The 13,757-nt window shown below is 42.0% G+C and overlaps 1 protein-coding gene across 1 annotated transcript in view; it reads right to left on the bottom strand.

The window, feature by feature from the left end:
• The window catches only part of ZBTB20 (zinc finger and BTB domain containing 20), a 90,193-nt gene that overhangs the window by 75,959 nt on the left and 477 nt on the right, over window positions 1–13,757 (bottom strand). The window lies entirely within an intron of this gene.

A 13,757-nucleotide genomic window follows, 5' to 3' on the forward strand; every position in this document is an offset into this window, starting at 1 on the left:
GAGCATGAAGAAAAAAAGGTGGTGGCACGAGAAGGAGGCAAAGCCCAACTTCCTTTTCCCCATGTTCCTTTCCCTCAGCTTGAGCAGAGGGCTTGTAAACTACCTGCCTAGGACAGTTGAGGCTTCAGACCTAAGACTAGGTTTGCTTGTGTTAGACGCAAAGCACATACAGCTTTAAAAAAGAAAGGCATAAATGAATTGAGAGTTAAAAACTACTAGAGAATACTCCCTGGGATTATCTGTACTATCAAGACAGGAAAACTTTGCAGATGCTACTGTCTCTCTAGAGGAATAAATGCTTGCATTTTAATATTCTCAGCAGCTGGTTCCTGTTGAATGCCATCAGGATGATTCAGCCACCCACCAGGAACACCAGTAGCAAGTGCACACACACACACACACACACACAGAGAAATCTGCAAAACTTTCTGCTCCCGATGCCAATGCTGTTCCTTTGGCAGAGTCTGATGTGCATTAGCTATTCTTTGTTACTACCAGTAGCGGGTTTAACTTCACCCTGGGATGGTGAAAGAAAGCAACTAGTCCCTGGTGCTGCCCTAATCAATCCAACTGCCTATTGTGCCTATTAGTGCCTATCAGTGCTTCCCATAAACTGTATTGTCAGCAGCTTACACTGTGGTTACCTCATTCACCTTCAGCCTTGCCACAAGTCACATATCTCTCCTGTGAGCTTGTCTCTTCAAAGTGATGGTTCAGGCAGTCTGATGTCCTTCCCCCATAGTGGTCAACATCTGATGAAAGGGACATCACCTTAGAACATACTTAGTTTCTACATGAGACTGAAATGCAATAGATTACTTCCTTACCCTAGCTGATGAACAATCTACATCTGAAAACATGAGGTTTGCTTTCCCTCCCCATTTTTTTTAAAACCCAACACCACTGATGTTCTGTCTGTGGTCTGTGGACCATTTCCAGGTGTTTTATGGAGGTGCATCTGTCTAGCTGCAATAATGAAGCATTTACTTTCCCTCGAGTGGCAATGCTTCCTGACAACTGTTGACCGGGTCAAATCACTCAAGGTTTCCTCTAATCCTACTGGGACAAATTTCTGCTTTTCTTTTGTCTCGCATTTCTTGGAAGTAGACTAGACTGATGCCAATGTGCACAAGCCTACATGGAGAAGAACAATACTACACAAGGCAGAACTAAACAGCACAGGCAATCATAGAGACTGGGGGACCTGTGACTATAGATCCTATAGTAGGAAAAAATCTTTTCCTTCTAATTGATGTGATGACTGACAGCCAGAGAGTAAAGACAGCTCAAATGCAAAATGGGGGGACTGTAACAAAGCAGTTGCATCCATCTGGTCCATAAAGTCCAACTTAAGTCTTCCTCCTTAATATTACCGCTATTGCACTGGGCTCAATACGAAAGGCACTAAAGATGGACAGCAAAGCAGTATCAACATCTATTCTACAATTACATGGCTTACTTCTACCATCATGGAGCATCCTAACTTCACCATTATTCAGTGTTAACTCAGACCAAACCAGCAGCGTTGGCCTTTCAACAGGAACAACCCCTAGTACCGGTCCCATACATATAGGTAACTCCTCAAGTAATCTCTCAACAAATGACAGAAATGCAGATTTATTACCCATGCCAAGTTGTTCTCATGTAGAAAATAAGCCAAAATAGAGAAATCAGAGATTGTGCATTGAATAAGTGACAGAAACATCACAAACACAAGTGTTCTCATGTCAGATCCCTGATGTACCCATATAGCTTGTGATGCCTACTGCTGACTGCAGTGATATTCCGATTAGAAGTGATGCTATCACACTCTTTACTTGCTTCTCAAAGAATATTTTCTAGAAACTGTGTCATTTCCACAATCCAGAGTGGACTCTACCACGATCTCACCTTAAATCAACAAAGTTACAGAGCTGCCACTTGCTCACTCTAATGAGTGAAACAGTTAAGTGCCATTCAGAGTCAGCCAGGAGTCTGCATGAATATGGAAAAGCGAGGCAGGAGGGCAGCAGAAAGTGAGAGTATAATCTTTTATACTGAATTAAAAATTAAAAAAATAAAAAAAAGAAAATTTAACTGCTATAACAGTTTTCTGGTATTTCATCTCAAGTAAAAAAAGGAGAATTAAAGTTCCCAGAAATTAAAATCACTGAAAACCAGGGAGTTATTTTTAATTAAACAATAAAACCGGCGCCTTCCATTTTTCTGCCTTGTAAAAAAGAACGTGAGGAAGGGGAAAGAGAACATTTCTTTTACTTTTCTTTTTTTTTGTGATGAATAATGAGAGTTTTTTGACCAATTCTTCCAGTAAGCTATCTCATTGGATGTGATGTGGCAACAAGGATCTGTTACCCATTGTGGTTTCAGGGCTGAGAATGGATTGGATTGTCTTCTCTGTTATTTTAGCCCCAAAGTATACTTTAAATACCCTTAAAGAGAATGAAAATTCTTCTCATACCAGCGACAGGGAGAAATGGCTTTAGAAATTACTTTCATGTTTCCAACTGTTTTTGCCTTTTTCTCCTTCTGAGTTCTTATTTTTCTCTGCTTGCACAAATGCAAGGGGATAGCTTTGTTTAAAAGATTTCTGGAATACGACACTTGGTGATCCACCATCAATCAACAAAAATACCCAGATATGTGTTTAGAGTGGGCAGCGAGTGTTGGGGAGTTCACTTCCATGCACTTCATTCCCATCCGAGACAAATCAGTCACACAAAGCCAGTTTGAAGGGCTGGCTTAAAAGCATGTATCTTCTTAAAAGCTAGTCTGACTGGTCCAGACTGGCATCATTTCAGTGCTTGGCCTACAGTGGCAACTTAGAAATTATCTTTTACCTCGCTCCCAGATTGGTTAGGACAAGGCATCTGTTTTGAAAAGAAAATCCAAGTCCTTTAGGAAAATATTTTTTCTTTTGTAATAGAAACCAACCAGAATGTTACCTCGGCCAAAGGGTTTTATCGAGGTTCCGGAGAAGAACACTAATACCTTCCAAGCACAAAGAACTCGTTACACTCAGTGCTTTTGTAGCATCACTGACAAGCAGTAGCAGAGTTATTTCATAGGTAAAGGAAGACAGGAGAGAAATGACACAACATTTGAGTGAAGATGCAAGAATTCTGCATACTTGAACTGCATGAAACCCAGCGATAAAGGCAACCTGGTCACTTGCACCTAATGATTTCAAAGCATTTTACACGCCACGTTGGTCCCATCTTTTCAGCTGCCCCAAGACAGGAAACCACTGGCCAGTTTTAGAGTTGTTTGGAGTAATCTGAAGCCAGAGGGTTAAGTGATCAGTCCCAGGCTGCACTGTGAGCAGGCAGCGGCTGAGGAACATGTCCAAATCTCGATGTCCCAGCCACCAGAGCAAAGAGAAGTGCTGCTCTGGAGAGGGCTGGAAGAGAAACAATTTGGGAGAACTAAAAGTACATTTACCCTAAGAAAGTTTTACCCTCTGCTTTGTGCTTTTGTCAGCAGGGGGAAAAAAAAAGCTATGTGTGTCAGAAGAGCTTTCTCTCTCCTAATTAAGCCTCCCTTTGGTTATGCCCTGAACATTGGAGTTTTAATCCTGAGCACACAGGGGCCTTGGGTAGAAAATCTGGCCAGCCTTTTTCACAAAGTCTGAATGTGTTCAGACCTTTCAACACTGTACCAGCCCCTCTCTAACCTTCAGACTAAGCAATGCATTTTCAAAGCCATAATGAGCTAAGCCCACTGGCCTCCTGTGAGATAGGAAACTACCGGCTGCCTGAGAAGACAGAGTCCATAGTACCCAAGGTGAATTACTGCTACTTTTTGTTACATTATTAACATAATCTGGTATTTCCCCATTGGTGCTGACCTTACTGACCACCGCAGACTACATTTGTTTCTCTTTTCTGTCCTTTAATAGCTCTACCATGCTTCTCTTTTCATGCTACTTTCTGTGTCTATTCTCAAGATTTTTTTTCTCTTATATTCCCACTTCTTTCCCTCTTTATAAGTAGATCTTTACCCATTTATTTCTTTAATTTCTGCCTCACCTGCTTGGGAAGAAAAAGAGACCGACTGTCTCTGCATACCGCTTCTCTATTCACCCATTCCTTCTGCCATCGATAACTCCCCACATCTCATCTCAAATCCCACTACTCACCTTCCCAAACCTTCAAACTGTACTCTGAGTGTCAAAAACTCAGCAAGACCAGCAAAGTTGATTAATATCAAGCACGGGGAAAAGTTTCTGACAGTAGAGGGCTCCTTAATACATCAGACATAGGCACAGCTGAAGTTAGTCAAATTCAGATTCAAAAGAAGTGAAATGGATTTTAAAACCCTCAGAATAATTGTTTTAAACATGTGGTCATTCCCTTACTTATAGGCTCTAAGATTACCTGAACATACCTTCTGAAAGGTATGTTCTAGCTCACCAGAAGAGAAGAGCTTTAGGAAACTTAGTATGCTTTATCTCATGAAGGAAACCAGACAGGACTCTTAGAAAGACCCTTGCTACTTGACCACCTTCAGAGATGAAAAGGCATCAGTGTCCAATTTGCTTGTCTGACTTTGCTTGCTAGTCTCCCCTCTTGTTCCACCTGCTAGTAAATGTTGGACAGTTTGGGGCAACTCCTTCACTCTTCAGCCACAGTGATATTTTCCCTGTCTGCAAGGGTTATCCTTTCCCAAGCCAGGACTTCACGGCTGCCTTGAAAATGGAAACTGTGAGGATCTAAACAAATGTCTTCTCCTAACACCCATTTGTACATTGAGAAAACAACTGAGCAACATTTACTTTTCAAGAGCCTTTCCTCATTTTACAGCTCCAGTCCCTGCCCCAGCTTCTGCTCGGGGCTATTCCAGACTGCCTCCAATAAAACTGACCTAGTTCTCCGTGGCTCACTGAGGTCCCCAGAAGCATCACTAAGAGCTCAAGATTAATACATTTTTTTCCTACTACATGTTAAAAGGATCTTAGCAGCCACAGAGCTGTGAGGCCCAAGACACATGAAGTTATCAATGACTCAATTTACATTAAATTATCATTTTGAAATGTATCTTTTTAATCATATCTATGAGAATGTACAGTCATGTCTTAACTATGGTACAACTGACAGATACGGAACCAACCAGCATTGAATACGTGGACTTTTCAAGGTCTGTTTAAATTCAGTCTAAACTGTGGGTTTATGGCATTGCAAAAATTTACTGAAAAAACATGAGTTAATATTTGTCCAGTTCTTTCACATGAGAAGTGCTGTTACTGTTGTCAAAAAGTCTACTGTGGGCTTAAGTAGCTGTGAGAATGCAAAACAGTTTAAAATGTGAATAGCTTTCGTAACTAATAGCAAGTAGGCAATATAACAGATGGCAACTCACATGAAAGATAAACCACATCTTTGTAACAATAACTTACATTCAGAGGGGTAGCATTTCCCAGAGGTTAGAGCATGAGACTAGAATCCAGGATTCCCAGATTATCCTCCTGGCTCTGCCACTAACTTGCTGTATGAACTTCAAGAAGCCACTCAAAAATCTCTGTGCCTCAGTTTCCTCTTCTGCAATATGGAGATCTTAAAAATATCCCCAGACCACCGAGGGTAAAAGGCCCAAGCGATTGGTTTTTGTAATAAGCATTTTGAGACAAATGAAGGGATGGAAGAACAGTGTTTGCTGGTGCCATTATTTGGACATTGATAGAATTGTACACTGGTTACTATGCTCAACACTGAGCTAATACAGCCAACCCCAGCGTGAGAGGTGGCAGCTGCTTAACTGTGCTCCATACCCTTATGGTATGCTTCAGGAAGTGAATATTGCCCTATGCAATTGGCACTTCAGAGAGAATTCAATGAGGGCAAATACAATTACCTTCATTGAAATTTAGCCAGGACATTATGCAATCTTTAACAGCAGTCTGAATCTCTATTTTATATCTCCAACAAAAGAGAGCACCTACAGCTCTCCAGGTTTCTGTCATCATTAGTTGGCACATTACCGCGTTTTGATCAGGAACAAGATTGCTTCTCACTCGCTGACTTTGCTTTGTGCAGCTCTACGGAGTTCCACAAAGGTCCTCCAAAGCAAGCACCACAACAGTCTTATGCTGTCTGACATGAGCATAATACAAAATGAATAGGCTGCAAATAAATGTTCCCCTTTGCTTTCTACTATGAAAACTATAAACTTATCTTTTTTATATATTTTTAATGAGTGATGAATTGTTAACTGCATGAGTAGGAGAGACTCTACTCAGAGAGGGTCCATTTTTGCCATGCTTCACAGGCAGAGAGTCCCCCCTGACCCTGGCAAAAAATGTAATGAAAATAGAAATTACAGTATTGGAGCAGGAGGGAGAAAATGGTTACAGAGAGGAAGATTCCTTATAGGGTACACCCTGGTGCTTCAGCAATGCACAGGCAATGGCTCAAACTAAAGCTCAAAACCAGCTTGCTGCCTTGTCCCATGAGCCGGGAAGGCTGCCTCAAATGAGCTGTTTTACTCTCTCCAGCTGTATAGGGTTATTGTGGATAATTTTTCGTGGCTTGGGAAGACTGTGGGGATATATTTCAACAAGCCAAAAAAAGTCACAAATTAGAAAAAATAAAATATATAAAGAACAGCTGATCTCACTGAAGAAGACTCTGGCATCTCCCTGCACTGAGTTTTCACTGGTATTTCCTGATTCTCCAGCCAAAGAAACCATCACTAAACCCTTTTTTCCTGGGAGGAGGGAACAGGAATTATTTCTCACGCTAGCTCTTTAAGCTTTATGGGATATGTAGTTGAGATTAACAGGTCAAAGAGTTTCAGGAGTCCTACTCAGAGGACTATGCCTAAAGAATATTCTATGCAGCTAACTTCACTGTGCTCTCCAGATGGTCAAAACTGAAAAGGCCATCTGAGCAAAAATCAAGTTTTGGAAAGTGCCATGAGAAATTCTACCCAGAGGATGTGGATTCTGCTTGTGCTGGTTTCAGTGGAAACAGAATTATTCTGATTTATTAACTTTTCTTTTTTTAATCTTAAATTCATACAAAGAAATATCTGGAAATTCCATGTTGTTATTTTCAAAAGTGATGAGCTCAAATCACAAAATCTGGATCTGGATGCCGAACGGTGCCAGAAGTTCAGGAGAGTTTGGACCGAGAAGGCTGGCTCAGGCAAGTGTTGAGTGTTTTCCCAGGATTTTTTGAAGGCCAATACAAGGGTTTCAAAGAGAAGAGAGGCATGTGCAACATGGCAGAGTTACAGAAAAACATCGCTTGGAATTTCCTGGGTTTTTCGAGATTAAAATTGTGAGTCTAATTAGTTTAAGGAAATTAGCTCTTTGTAATTTTCATTTCGTATTGAAGAAACACGAAAAAATTAAAAATAGAATGAAAATGGAAAAATTAATGGGTTTCAGTAATTAGTTAATCAGAAAATGCTCCTGTCTTAGTGTGACTGCCCAACACACATTAAAAAAGAGAAGAAAAAAAGTAACCATGGTTTTCCTCATGCTTTCCAAAATAATATAAGCTTCACCTCTGTGCTTGGAACAACTACTTGACATTTCAATTCAGCTCATTTTTTAGTGGTCAGCCACTGAAATCAGTGTCTAGGTTGAAATAACATCTCACCGTAACATTAATACAGACATAGTATAGATACACGCATCCTGGCAAAACTACACCAGAATTTGTTCCTCCTACAAGCCACATCATCACATTTACAAGAGTTGCATGCTCTAATGAAATGTTAAATGGAAGGGAAACCTCTTCTGAGAGCAGACCTTTTCACCAAGTGCTGAACTGAGGATCTCTGACATCTGAAAGCAGCAGGACAAGTTGTTACTCTGTAGGAAAATGCATTTCTCTTAACAGTGGTGATCCAATCTGAGGCCTCACAAGCCACACACTGGTGCACTAAAGAGATGCGTTAGACAAGCTGTTTTGTCCCTTGGCTATCACCCTCCACAGCACTGAATAGATCCGGATTGGGCTGGCTTAGAAAAGAAGTCAGATGAAAGCAATGAAGTTAAGCCAAGTCAAAACACAACTTTGGTGCAATTACACTAAGTCCAAGTTATGCTAACAAAACTTCGGCAGCACCGAGCCTGGTCTTTGCCCAGCCCAGAGCTACACTTTCAGCCATGACCTGCAGCACCAAGCTTTCAGCTTTCCGCAGCTCTTCCCTATATTTATTTAATAAGATAGCTAAAGATGTGTTTTATCATTATTTGAGCTTATAGTAACTTTGAAATCGAATAATCTACTCCATAGAAAGTCACAGAAGTTTGAGGAGAACATTTTTTACTTTAAATCAAGATGCTGAGCAACAATCCACCGCAACGGCCACAGATTTCAAAGACGCCTTCTACCTTACACTTACATAGCTCTTGAACTTCACCCTCACTGTTGAGCTGTTTACTGATCGCCAAGTCAACTAAACCCACGGGTGGCTACCAGAATGAGCTCACAGATAAATACAGCTAAGACTGCCCAGAGCACTGGAGCGTGCGTAGGGTAACGAGGAACATCATGTACCGTGCACGAACAGTACGCGACTTTTAAACATTTGTAACACTTATTTCAAAACCCAGTTTCTTCCAACTAACTCTTTAATTCCCTCCTCAGGACCATGAACGTGCCTAAACACAGTATATTAAAGCAAAGCTGGTTTCGAGTTGCTAGAAGAAGACAGAAGAGGAAAGAAGACTCAGAACACTGTGTCTCTGGTCAAAGAGCCTCTTACTCCTCACTGGGATGACCAGTAAAAGCCAAATGAAAAGAAACGGTCTGTTGCTGAGAACGAAGAAGAGATACTGTTAATCTTCTGACGGAACTGAAGGCATATACAAATAAAGTTTCAGATTGCAAGAGTCCTTTCAACTCAGCTCTAGCATCTCCACTAAAACACGCGCATCCTGCGTGCTCCAGTGGGATGCTGTGCTGTGTAAGGGCTCGTTCTGGGGTGTCTGGTTTCCAATGCTGATTCAAGGGGATCACCCTAAATCCTGATGTTTTAACTCTGTTTTTCTATTAACCTTTTCTCAGGAAAACCTGCACTGATTTCAGTCGGAAGGTGTCTCAGTCAGATGACAAGTAAGAAACACCACCACCTAGCAGGGAGACCTCGATGTGGTTCAGCACACCTACAGTATGGCTGAAATACAGCTGTTTCTGGATTTGTAACAAAACCCCCTCTAGTCTCTATTTGCTTCACTTACAAGACTGCTTCTGTATACTGGCCTAAGCATACACTGGAGAGGAAATGCTAAAACTCACAGACCTTCAGCTACGCTAACAGGACTATCAGCACGAAATGTATATGATTTATATGTATTTTGTACATACAAAATACTCCCGTACTCTCTGCCGGAGCGTGGTGATCGGCCCACACGCAGCCAGCTGCTGAACAGTGCAAGCTGGTGGAAGGACTGGCCGGCCAAAGCATCTACCCCTGACGGAAAGCCCCAGTAACTCCTTTTTGTCTCTACAGTGCAAACAGGATTTCGGCTTTGATGATCTTACCAAATTCAGATCGAAAACCCCACTCAGTTCCACAGAAATACAGGAGTTATTACAAAGGCAGCAAAGTTGTGTAAAAAGCTCATTTTCTGGTTTGCTTGCCAAAGTATATCACAATTCAGGTTTTACAAAAGTGAAGCAAACAAAACCCCAAACGCTTTAAATTCCTCCCAGAAAATCTAAACCTCCCCCCTTCAAACCTTCTCACTTCGGAATGTTTTTAGGGATTTTCCCCCTTTTCCTTTAAAAATCAGTTCTGCAAAATTGTCAAAATAAATCCTTAGCTCAAAACCAGAAATGAAAACATTGCGTAGGAAAGTATCAAAACAAAACATTACCTCTCTTTTGGCAAGACAGACCTTTTTTCTTGCAGTGATTTAATACATTTGATAGCAATCCATTCTTTCTGATGAGGTGACTTTACATTTTCAGGCAAAAAGTTTTGTAGCCGTGTTTCTCTAAATAATATATTGTGAAAGACAGCACAAAGAGAGAAAAAAGTCATCTCCTATACCTAAAACATGACTCAGTATATTGCTGCCATAAGGCTACTTGGCTATACACCTCCGACTGGTAGCTACTGTATGGCTCCCTCCATCCTATTATTAGGCAGCAGCGTTCTGGTACAGGAAACTTTTATGGGTGGCGTACACAAAGCACGTCTAATTTCTACCTCGCTCTGCACTTCATCCTCTTGTTCCTTCAGCACGTTTCATTTCCTTAAAGCCTTAACTCCCCCTGTTTGCTCTCCTAAATGCAGCAAAGCTGGCATAGGGATGGCTACCTGACAGCTTTTCAAACTCGGCATGGAGAAGGTGCCCAACTGAAATAAATAAATAACCTGAGGAAAGTTTATGAAAGTGAAACTAACAGCGCAGAGCAGCAGGAGCAGCAGCAGCAGGCAGCTCTGTACTCCTCCTTACACTGACATAGGTGTATCCCAACTTCACCCACTCAGGCAGGAGAGACAGACGGACATACACGAGTGCGTACGGACACACCGAGAAGTGCCAGAAAGGGTGGAGGAAGAGGTAAAAGAGAGAAATAAAACCGAAAGGTGTTATTTATTTTTTACAGCTCAACAATGAACTTCAATTTTGGCAGAGGATTAAAAACAGCCCTGGGAAATGATTAAGTTTTGGGGTTGTTTTCTTTCTGTTTCCCTTTTCCATAAAGCTTCAACACAAAAAAAGAGAGATTATAAAAGGGATACGCTTGCACGGGCACACATAAAATAGTGTGGGGGGGGGGGGAACTGGGGAGAAGGAAATGAAAAGAAAACAAACAGCCTCCTAACAGGCCCATACTGCTAACGGGAGTCCAAATAAAGAGTCATATGATATCTGATAGTGCAGGACACGTCGCCAGGAGCTGGAGCGGATTGCCTGCAGGAAGAAAGAGCCAGTGTGTTACTGCTCAAAGAGCTTTTCTTTCCCCTTTTTAGTATTTTTTTTCTTTGGCCCTCTCTCTCTTTTCTCCTGTACTGGGAATGTGCTACTCTCAGGTCAGGTCCACGGAGTCCCCAAAAGACAGCTATCGTCTTTCTCCCTGCTTCTGGAAGCAGTGACAACTACTGGAAGATGCCTTCTAGTTGAGACTGAGGGGGGTTAAATCTAGGTATGAGCTCTGTTATGTCCTCCCTCTTCTGTCACTATCTTCACGGTTGCAGATACAAAATGCTCACAATGTTAGATAAAATAATAATAATAGTAATAACAATAATAATAACAAAGGGGGGGAAGAAGAGAGAAAAAAGAATCGGGAAGGAAAAAAAAAGAGACTGCTTATCCTATGGAAAACTTCAAAGGCCAAGTCCCATTTCTGTGCTCTTTTGTTTACTTTTCCTGTGATTTTCTTTTTAATGCCCTTTTTAGAAAGTGAGAGAGCAAGAGAGAAAAGTCACAGAAAACAGTCACGCCATGAAAAACATCAGGAGTTGGGAAAACTCTCTGGAGGAATAAGGGAAGGGAGGATTTTAAATAAAAGGCAGGCATTCGTAATTCGCCAAAAGTTCCTCTGTTCGTTACGTTTGCCATCAGGAAGATCAGCTCCTTTTGGTGGTCCATCCCTCTCTGTCAAGCATTCCACATTAAACTGAGGAGCCCGCAACGTACTTCTGACTCGACGCGGGTATTGCTGTTACCCATGGCAATGCAGAGCATTACCTGCAGTAAAGGTACATGGACTAAGAGCGGAGGACTGGAGGCCATGGCCACTCACAACTTCTGCTGGGGAAGCGGTGCCCACTACAGCTCTGGAGAGGGAAGAGCCCCAGCTAATGGAGCTGGAGGGGTACAAACTCCCAGCCTAGATACTGGTACGAAAACAGAACTGTTTTAACTGGTAGTTTCACTTGTCGTGGACAGTTTCCCTTCACTTTTGCAAGGGATGGGCTGTATCCTGCGCACTTTCTGCCACCGTAGGGTACTGGCACTCCTGAAGTGGTGCAGGCAGAGCCCAGGGATGGATTTCCCCCCCCTCCATCATCTGAGGAGATGTATATGGACTAATTCCCCGTGTACATTTAGACAATGCATAGACGTTGCTTATAAACAGTGCCACAGATACGTATGCATTACCTATGTAGCTGTACCAGACAATCTCTTCTGAGGGAAGCCTACAGCATGAATATAAAAATCAAGGTATTGTAGCAATAATGTCCTGCATCCACAAACAATCGTTGTAACTCTATAATAATTTGATCTAGTTCTGTATATTGTACACTTATGATTTTTTGGGGGGGAAGGGGGAGGGATTACAATATACATCTTCCTCTCTCGTCTCCTGTACCACTGATAGAAGATGCAGTTTTTAGACTTGCAATTTGTCAAAGCCAGGAAAATACAAATCAATAAAGGAAGGAAGGCAGAATTTGGCTAAAGAAAGCACTTCCTTAAGCTACTGAATTTGCAACAGTATATATTCTCAAACACCCTAAATATGGTACAGGATACACTGTAGACAAGATACCCTGCATGTTTGTTATACGCTATATGCAATAAAATTCCAATCTAAACATCTCCTTCAATGTGATGCATTATTCCGTTCTGTTCTACGTGTGCCTTTTCCATGTACAAATAGACAAAGAGTGTATCCGTGAGAAATACATTCAGAAGAACAAAAAATGTGGAGTTCGAGGAGCTCCATCCTGAAATCCTCGATTCAGGGCTCGATTAAAGAACTAAACTCAGGAGGTGAAATGGAGCCATTTGCGAGAGGGTCCCACCGAACAGGAGGAACAAGCAAACAAACAAACAAACACAAAAATCCCTGAGCTCCCACTAATCATTCGAGCTGCCAATGAGAGGTGACTTTTAGACAGATGGTCAGGGAAAAGCTGGGTCCGTGGACACAGGCGTTAGTGCCCCATCTGTATTTTAGGATCCCAGCTTCAACAAGCCATTACCAACTTTTTTTCTAAGTGACAGAAAGTGAAAGATCTCTGTTCCCACTTTTCCTACCGAATCCACCCCACTTCCCTCTTTTTCCCCCCCTCCAAGGAAGAATTTGCTGTTTAAGTCAACAGAAACTGTTTGCACTATAACTTTTACGCCGAAAAAGGGGGGAAAAAAAGGAAAAGGAAGCTAGGTAAGTTGGCAAAACAGCAATCGGATTTAAAGGAAGAGTTTTTACAAAGGGAGAAAAGAACAACACATCAAACTCACTTGGTCTCGTCCCCCTTCCATTCCTGTCCTTATTAATTCCAAACTACAATTTGGAGGTAAGGGAACTGCATTTTCCTTTCAATCTATTTTGCTGCTGCCACACATTCTGTGCTTTGCTTCTTTCTCTCTTTTTAGGGGGGGGGGGGGGTGTTGGAATAAAATTCCCTAATAAAAATAGCAAAACATATCCGAGGCGTTAAGCTTCGCTCTCCCCCTGCCTTTGTAAAGAACTCTTTGTTCTCTAGTGAAAATGCTGAAGAAAAAAATCCCCGGGCTCCCTGAAACAAGTGCAAAACACTTAGAGGCTTTTGGGCTGGCGAGAAGCCAGAAACCCTCCCGCTGTCTGGTTAGGAAGAGAGGAAAAGAGAGAGCAGAGAGAGCACGGGGAAAAAAATTGGAGCTTCCTTTAATAGACATAGGAAGCAGATCCCTTTTTTTCCCCCTTTTTCCCTGTTTTTTGGTGTGTTTTTTTACCCCCCCCAAACTGGCGGTCAAGCGTTAAGTAACTCCCTGCCTAAATCCACCTGCTGGCAATGAACTCGGCTAACCCCCCCCAGGGGTGCACAAAGAGGAGACACAGTAACACACTCCCGGCTCTTCTCCC

Source organism: Melopsittacus undulatus, chromosome 2 (genome assembly GCF_012275295.1).
Source record: "Melopsittacus undulatus isolate bMelUnd1 chromosome 2, bMelUnd1.mat.Z, whole genome shotgun sequence".
In the NCBI taxonomy this organism is placed as follows: Eukaryota; Metazoa; Chordata; class Aves; order Psittaciformes; family Psittaculidae; genus Melopsittacus; species Melopsittacus undulatus.